This window comes from Oncorhynchus keta, chromosome 28, assembly GCF_023373465.1.
Source record: "Oncorhynchus keta strain PuntledgeMale-10-30-2019 chromosome 28, Oket_V2, whole genome shotgun sequence".
Lineage (NCBI taxonomy): Eukaryota > Metazoa > Chordata > Actinopteri > Salmoniformes > Salmonidae > Oncorhynchus > Oncorhynchus keta.
The window spans coordinates 9,534,415-9,542,351 of NC_068448.1; the positions used below are offsets into that span (position 1 = coordinate 9,534,415).

General features: G+C 43.6%; 1 long non-coding RNA gene across 1 annotated transcript; it reads left to right on the forward strand.

Annotated features, from left to right (window-relative positions):
* The first annotated feature begins 759 nt into the window (after positions 1 to 759).
* Positions 760 to 4,323, forward strand: LOC127913175 (uncharacterized). The gene is made up of 3 exons (XR_008085024.1): positions 760 to 2,049; positions 2,931 to 4,107; positions 4,154 to 4,323. It is a non-coding gene; the product is annotated as an uncharacterized LOC127913175 (long non-coding RNA).
* Positions 4,324 to 7,937: the final 3,614 nt, after the last annotated feature.

A 7,937-nucleotide genomic window follows, 5' to 3' on the forward strand; every position in this document is an offset into this window, starting at 1 on the left:
CTCTGGATGTGTGTCCTCTTCCTCCACTGAAACAAACACACACTGGCTACTGACTGTTGGGAAAGTACAACACAGAGGAATGAGGCCCATTAGGTCATTTTCCTTTCAACCCAGGAAGATGTCACTGTGTTGATGTTCTTTCAGTTTCTACTAAATGTGTCCAGACGTAACCCCTAAACCGTGCCTATCCAATGTGCAGTCGTGTAGAACTGAAAGATTTGGATGAGTATGGTAGTACTGGAAGTAATTTACCTCTGAGAGGCTCGGTGTGGCTAAGTATTTTTTTTTCCTCCATAGAAATAGAATGACAATCATTGATAATAAATTATAGAATGATATTAATCATCTAATTCAGTTTTTTTCTGCGACTTATTTGGGCCAAAGGGGTTTAAATAAAACTTTAGGATTGTGTCCAGGCTAGTGGGAACTGTGTGTAATGGGAAGGGATGCTGCAGCTGCCATTACTGCTCCTCTGTTGAGGTGTTTGAGCGCTGTGCGCCCTCTAGTGGCCGTTCTCCAGTGGTACGTGGTGACAGCGGTGAGTTTAAGTGTCTGGTTCAGTCAAAAAAAAAAACGAAAAAGAAAAAAATCTATTCACATTTTATTTGTCACATGCTCCGAAACAACAGGTGTAGCGGACCTTACAGTGAAATGCTTACTTACAAGCCCTTAACCAACAATGCAGTTAAGAAAAATAAGTTAAGAAAGTATTTACTAAAATAAACTGAAGTTAAAATTATAAATAATTAAAATGCAACAATAAAACAACAGTAGGGAGGCTATATACAGGGGGTACCGGTACAGAATCAATCTGCGGGGGCACCGGTTAGTCGAGGTAATTGAGGTAATATGTGCATGTTGGTAGAGTACATCTCTGCTCCAGGACCTCCTGTCTGTTTCAAGCCCAATCCAGCTTGCTCTTCCAGTGGGTAAAACACAGGGCCATCATCCTCATGGCTCTGCCAAGCTGGAAACTGGCACCACTGTGCCTACTTGCCAAGCTGTGCCAGGGCAGGGCCGGCGTAGGCTTTCTAGCTCTGCAAAACCCAGCATGGGAGAAAGAGAAGTGAAATGGTGAGAATGAATCTTAAATGTTGCACAGAATTACTTGTCCAATCCACTCAAAAGTTATTTTTGGAGGAATGTCCCATGTTAATATACAGTAGTTCTGGAGGTCTGAGTTTTAACATTTGAGTCATTTAGCAGACACTTATCCAGAGCAACTTACAGTAGTGAATGCATACAAGTTCATATTATGATTTTTTTCATACTTGGGAATCGAATCCACTACCCTGGATTTGCAAGCACCACGCTCTACCAACTGAGCTAATTGTAAATCAAGTAGAAAACAGAGACAGATAGTGGTATGCATGGCACACTGATTTATCATTGTGGGGCAAATGTTCATATTCATGGGAAAATGACTAGTTACCTTTTCTCTTTATACACAGTTACAGTCTAACACACACACACACACACACACACACACACACACACACACACACACACACACACACACACACACACACACACACACACACACACACACACACACACAGTCTGATTGTGAAAAGCCAAACTGGTCAGTGAGGACTGATGTGCTGTGACCAAAGATTTATATAATCGCTTAGGTACTATCTTCACAAGTATGTGGTAAACTTTAACAACTCTTAGTACAAAACTCAAAGCAGGTCATCAAAAGGCTGTTTTTTCCAAACTTGAAGCAGATTTTCTAATTTACTAATAAGTACAACACACAAAAACCACACAGTAACCTTTTCACCAAACCTAATCAGTGTTTCATCTAGAAATACCTTTCATATTAAGTACTATGTTTCATAGGACTCTCTTCTCATTTGTTTAAATTACAATTGACCACCATTTAATCCAAATGTGCTTATTGGTATAACACTTAGCCATTTGGTTAACCTATAGATTTTAAACTGGTTTGTCTACTATATATGGATTTTGAGAACTACAGAAAGAAAATATGTTTGTAAAGTATAACCCTACATAGTAACTGTTCCTTATTGTTAATTGATTTCAGTTGTAACCACAATTGGTCACCATATAAAAGGATGTGGTTGAACAATTGCAATTTCTTTCAACATGGAGCAGGATAGACAGCAAGGGAGAGGAAGAAATCAAAGAGCTTGTGGACAAGGGGCCCATCAGAGAGGTGGGCATGGGGCCCATCAGAGAGGTGGCCATGGGGCCCGTCAGAGAGGTGGGCATGGGGCCCATCAGAGAGGTGGGCATGGGCTCCGTCAGAGAGGTGGGCATCAGAGAGGGGGAGGGAGACGGCAGGGAACTGAGGTGTCGAATGAAGTCTGGGCCATCGCCGTTGACCATGTGGTAAACAGAGCCTTCCAGATTAGTTAATCCCAGTCTGAACATATCAACTGTGAATTCAATCATGAGAACACCCCTCCCAAAAAAAAGGTATGTTTTGCCATTACATTTACAGTAAATGACAATGCATGTAAAGTCACAAAACATGTTACAGTATGATCTATTGATGGTATACTCTGTTCTACCTTCAGATTGGCCAGAAGACCCCATGGTGGTGGCCGTGTGCAGACCGACCAGCAGGAGTGCCCAATGGTAGAAATGGTGAGGGCCAAGAATGATCCTTTGTTACGCGCCACCAAGGGCAATTGAAATGATTAAAGAGTCCAACCCAAAACAACGCCGGTGAAGGAGAGGTACTCGGAGCGGTCTTCTATGTTTACGGACATATTCAATCTACCTGGAGGTGACAGCATTCCCTCCCCCATACACCCCCCAAGACACAACTATGACAAAACAACCAACAAAAATAGTACATAGTCAATGGTAGGCTTCGAGGGGAGGTACAGCACATCCCTTGGCAGAGGTACTGTAGGTTACTTAATCATTGACCTCAACCCAGTTTCTCCAAGCGTTCACAGTCAGTCCACTGACACACCTACCAGATCACAGCAAAATCACAGTCTACTTGTAAAAGAGCAATATTCAAATCATGAGGCATTAAAGCCTAAGAAACTGCATAATGTTAAGAAATGCTGGAGATGGAAGAAATGTAGTGTGGAAATAAACCGAAAAACATTTAGGCAACAACAAATTCAATTCCTTTTAGACAACTTCCTGGACAAAACATTTCACTGTAATAGGGAAGGTGGTCCTTCTGTGTGTGTGTGGTCCTTCTGTAGCACAGTTGGTAGAGCATGGCGCGTGTAACGCCAGGGTAGTGGGTTCAATTCCCGGGACCACCCATACGTAGAATGTATGCACACATGACTGTAAGTCGCTTTGGATAAAAGCGTCTGCTAAATGGCATATATTAAGGTGTAAACTTGGCAGCAGAAAACTGAAACAGTACATTTAACATCTCAGCTTCCCTATCAAATCTAAAAATGTCAATCAGACAACCTAAGAAAATGAATGACAAATGGTTTGATGAAGAATGCAAAAACATATCCAACCAAAAACCATAGAGACAGTCACAGGTCAGGGTTTTCTCCCTTGAGTGTAATACCTGAGGTTGCCACTGGAGAGCACCGGTGGGTTACTCCTAGTATCCAGGTGACCCTGATTGGGCTTATTGGGATCACCTGCTGGATGACTATTTTAGGTTCCTCTGTGGGCTGGGTCAGTTGTTCAGGTCTTGTTCAGTGTTCTCGTGTGCCCTTGCGATGAGGACCTTAAGTAAATATTCTGGATTTACCCTTACCTCTGCGTTTCGCTGCACTCGGGTCCGAGTTTGTACTAGCACTAATGTCACAGTATACCCAGAATCTCTGAGCATACGCCTTCACTATGGTGATTCACTTAAACAATACAGAAAAAGACAGAACAGCGTGTCAGCAATCAGCTCAATGTAATTGTGGAATCCATAGAAGCCAACCACCTCTGGGAAAATTGGAATACACAACAACGAGTTATCTGTCCAAAACGGAGATGTACAAACCACTTCTCCGATCTTTACGGCTCTATAACAAAAGAACAAACAGCAAAAACTTTTACATGATCAAATACAAGTCTTAGAATCAACTATTAAAGACTACCAGAACCCACTGGATTCTCCGATTACATTGAACTACAGCATAAAATACAAACCGAAAAAAGGTGTGTTCACCCTGCACACCCTAATTGACAAACAAACAGAACAAAGGTGTATTCACCCTGCACACCCTAATTGACAAACAAACAGAACAAAGGTGTATTCACCCTGCACACCCTAATTGACAAACAAACAGAACAAAGGGAAAGTCTTATTATTCTTTGTTGATTTCAAAAAAGCGTTTGACTCAATTTGGCATGAGGGTCTGCTATACAAACTGATGGAAAGTGGTGTTGGGGGAAAAACATACGACATTATAAAATACATGTACACAAACAAGTGTGCGGTTAACATTGGCAAGAAACACTCATTTCTTTCCACAGGGCTGGGGGTGAGACAGGGATTCCACTTGAGCCCCACTCTCTTCAACTAATAAACTAATTGGTACTAGAACAGTCTGCAGCACCCGGCCTCACCCTACTAGAATCTGATGTCACATCTGTTACACTTGTCTTCCATCTCCCCTCATTATCCCGTGTTTATTTCAAATCAAATCAAATTTGATTTATATAGCCCTTCGTACATCAGCTGATATCTCAAAGTGCTGTACAGAAACCCAGCCTAAAACCCCAAACAGCAAGCAATGCAGGTGTAGAAGCACGGTGGCTAGGAAAAACTCCCTAGAAAGACCAAAACCTAGGAAGAAACCTAGAGAGGAACCAGGCTATGTGGGGTGGCCAGTCCTCTTCTGGCTGTGCCGGGTAGAGATTATAATAGAACATGGCCAAGATGTTCAAATGTTCATAAATGACCAGCATGGTCAAATAATAGTAAGGCAGAACAGTTGAAACTGGAGCAGCAGCATGGCCAGGTGGACTGGGGACAGCAAGGAGTCATCATGTCAGGTAGTCCTGGGGCATGGTCCTAGGGCTCAGGTCAGTTGAAACTGGAGCAGCAGCATGGCCAGGTGGACTGGAGACAGCAAGGAGCCATCATGTCAGGTAGTCCTGGGGCATGGTCCTAGGGCTCAGGTCCTCCGAGAGAGAGAAAGAAAGAAGGAGAGAATTAGAGAACGCACACTTAGATTCACACAGGACACCGAATAGGACAGGAGAAGTACTCCAGATATAACAAACTGACCCTAGCCCCCCGACACAAACTACTGCAGCATAAATACTGGAGGCTGAGACAGGAGGGGTCAGGAGACACTGTGGCCCCATCCGAGGACACCCCGGACAGGGCCAAACAGGAAGGATATAACCCCACCCACTTTGCCAAAGCACAGCCCCCACACCACTAGAGGGATATCTTCAACCACCAACTTACCATCCTGAGACAAGGCTGAGTATAGCCCACAAAGATCTCCGCCACGGCACAACCCAAGGGGGGCGCCAACCCAGACAGGATGACCACAACAGTGAATCAACCCACTCAGGTGACGCACCCCCTGCAGGGACGGCATGAGAGAGCCCCAGTAAGCCAGTGACTCAGCCCCTGTAATAGGGTTAGAGGCAGAGAATCCCAGTGGAAAGAGGGGAACTGGCCAGGCAGAGACAGCAAGGGCGGTTCGTTGCTCCAGAGCCTTTCCGTTCACCTTCACACTCCTGGGCCAGACTACACTCAATCATATGACCCACTGAAGAGATAAGTCTTCAGTAAAGACTTAAAGGTTGAGACCGAGTTTGCGTCTCTGACATGGGTAGGCAGACCGTTCCATAAAAATGGAGCTCTATAGGAGAAAGCCCTGCCTCCAGCTGTTTGCTTAGAAATTCTAGGGACAATTAGGAGGCCTGCGTCTTGTGACCGTAGCGTACGTGTAGGTATGTACGGCAGGACCAAATCAGAGAGATAGGTAGGCCCATGTAATGCTTTGTAGGTTAGCAGTAAAACCTTGAAATCAGCCCTTGCTTTGACAGGAAGCCAGTGTAGAGAGGCTAGCACTGGAGTAATATGATCAAATTTTTTGGTTCTAGTCAGGATTCTAGCAGCCGTATTTAGCACTAACTGAAGTTTATTTAGTGCTTTGCTGGTATTTATACCTGCGTTATCTGTTTGTCTGTTGCCAGTTCGTCTTGTCCTACCAGCAAGCTCCTATGCGCTAGTTTTTGCATTCTTAGTTGTCCCAGTTCTGCCCTTTCTACCCGTCCTGATCCTGCCTGCTGTTCTGTACCTGCCTGACTCTGACTTGGATTATGACTCTTTTCCTGCCTCGACTTACCTTTTGCCTGCCCCTTGTACTATAATAAACTCTGAGACTGGTACTATCCTCCTCCTGTGTCTGTATCTGGGTCATATCCTGAGCCGTGATATCTGAAGTTAAACGTCTACTGTTTGCCGACAATCTGGTGCTTCTGTCTCCAATCAAGAATGGCCTACAGCAGCACCTAGATCTTCTGCACAGATTATGTCAGACCTGGGCCCTGACAGTAAAAGGTCCAGTTGCCGGGACCACAAATTCCATCTAGACACCGTTGCCCTAGAGCTCTCTCTCTCCACACACACACACACACACACACACACACACACACACACACACACACACACACACACACACACACCCCGGCCTAAACATCAGCGCAGAAGGTAACTTCCACAAAGCTGTGAACAATCTGAGAGTCAAGGCAACAAGGGCCTTCTACACCATCAAAAGGAACATAAAATTCAACATACTAGAATCGTATTAGAATCTGGCTAAAAATACTTGAATCAGTTATAAACCCATTGAACCCATTGCCCTTTATGGTTGTGGGGTCTGGGGTCCGCTCACCAACCAAGAATTCACAAAATGGGACAAACGCCAAAGTGAGCCTGCATGTGGAATTTAGAAAAAATATTGTGTACAGAGCAGAATTAGTCCGATACCCGCTAAGTATCAAAATCCAGAAAAGAGACGTTAAATTCTACAACCACCTAAAAGGAAGCAATTCCCAAACCTTCCATAACAAAACCATCCCCTACAGAGAGATGAACTTGGAGAGTCCCATAAGCAAGATGATCCTGGACAGCAACACAATTAGACCCAACCAAATCATGAGAAAACAAAAAGATAATTACTTGACACATTGGAAAGAATTAACAAAAAAACTGAGCAAACTAGAATGCTATTTCGCCGTACACTGTGGCAGAATACCTGAGCATTGGGACTGACCCAAAATTAAGGAAAGCTTTGACTATGTACAGACTCAGTGAGCAGAGCCTTGCTATTGAGAAAGGCATGCATAGGCAGACCTGGCTCTCAAGAGAAGACAGGCTATGTGCTCACTGCCCACAAAATGAGGTGGAAACTGAGCTGCACTTCCTATCCTCCTGCCCAATGTATGACCATATTAGAGACACATTTCCCTCAGATTACACAAACCCACAAAGAATTCGAAAACAAATCTAATTTTGATAAACTCCCATATCTACTGGGTGAAATCCACAGTGTGCATCACAGCAGAAAGACGTGTGACCTGTTGCCACAAGAAAAGGGCAACCAGTGAAGAACAAACACCATTGTAAATACAACCCATATTTATGCTTATTTATTTTATCTTGTGTCCTTTAACCATCTGTACATAGTTAAAACACTGTATATATATATATATATATAATATGATATTTGTAATGTCTTTACTGTTTTGAAACTTCTGTATGTGTAATGTTTACTGTTCATTTTTGTTGTTTTTCACTTTATATATTCACTTTGTATGTTGTCTACCTCACTTGCTTTGGCAATGTTAACACATGTTTCCCATGCCAATAAAGCCCTTGAATTGAATTGAATTGACTTGTCCCGAAGCCACTCCTGCGTTGTCTTGGTTGTGTACTTAGGGTCCTTGTCCTGTTGGAAGGTGAACCTTCACCCCAGACTGTGGTACTGAGCACTCTGGAGCAGGTTTTCATCAAGGATCTC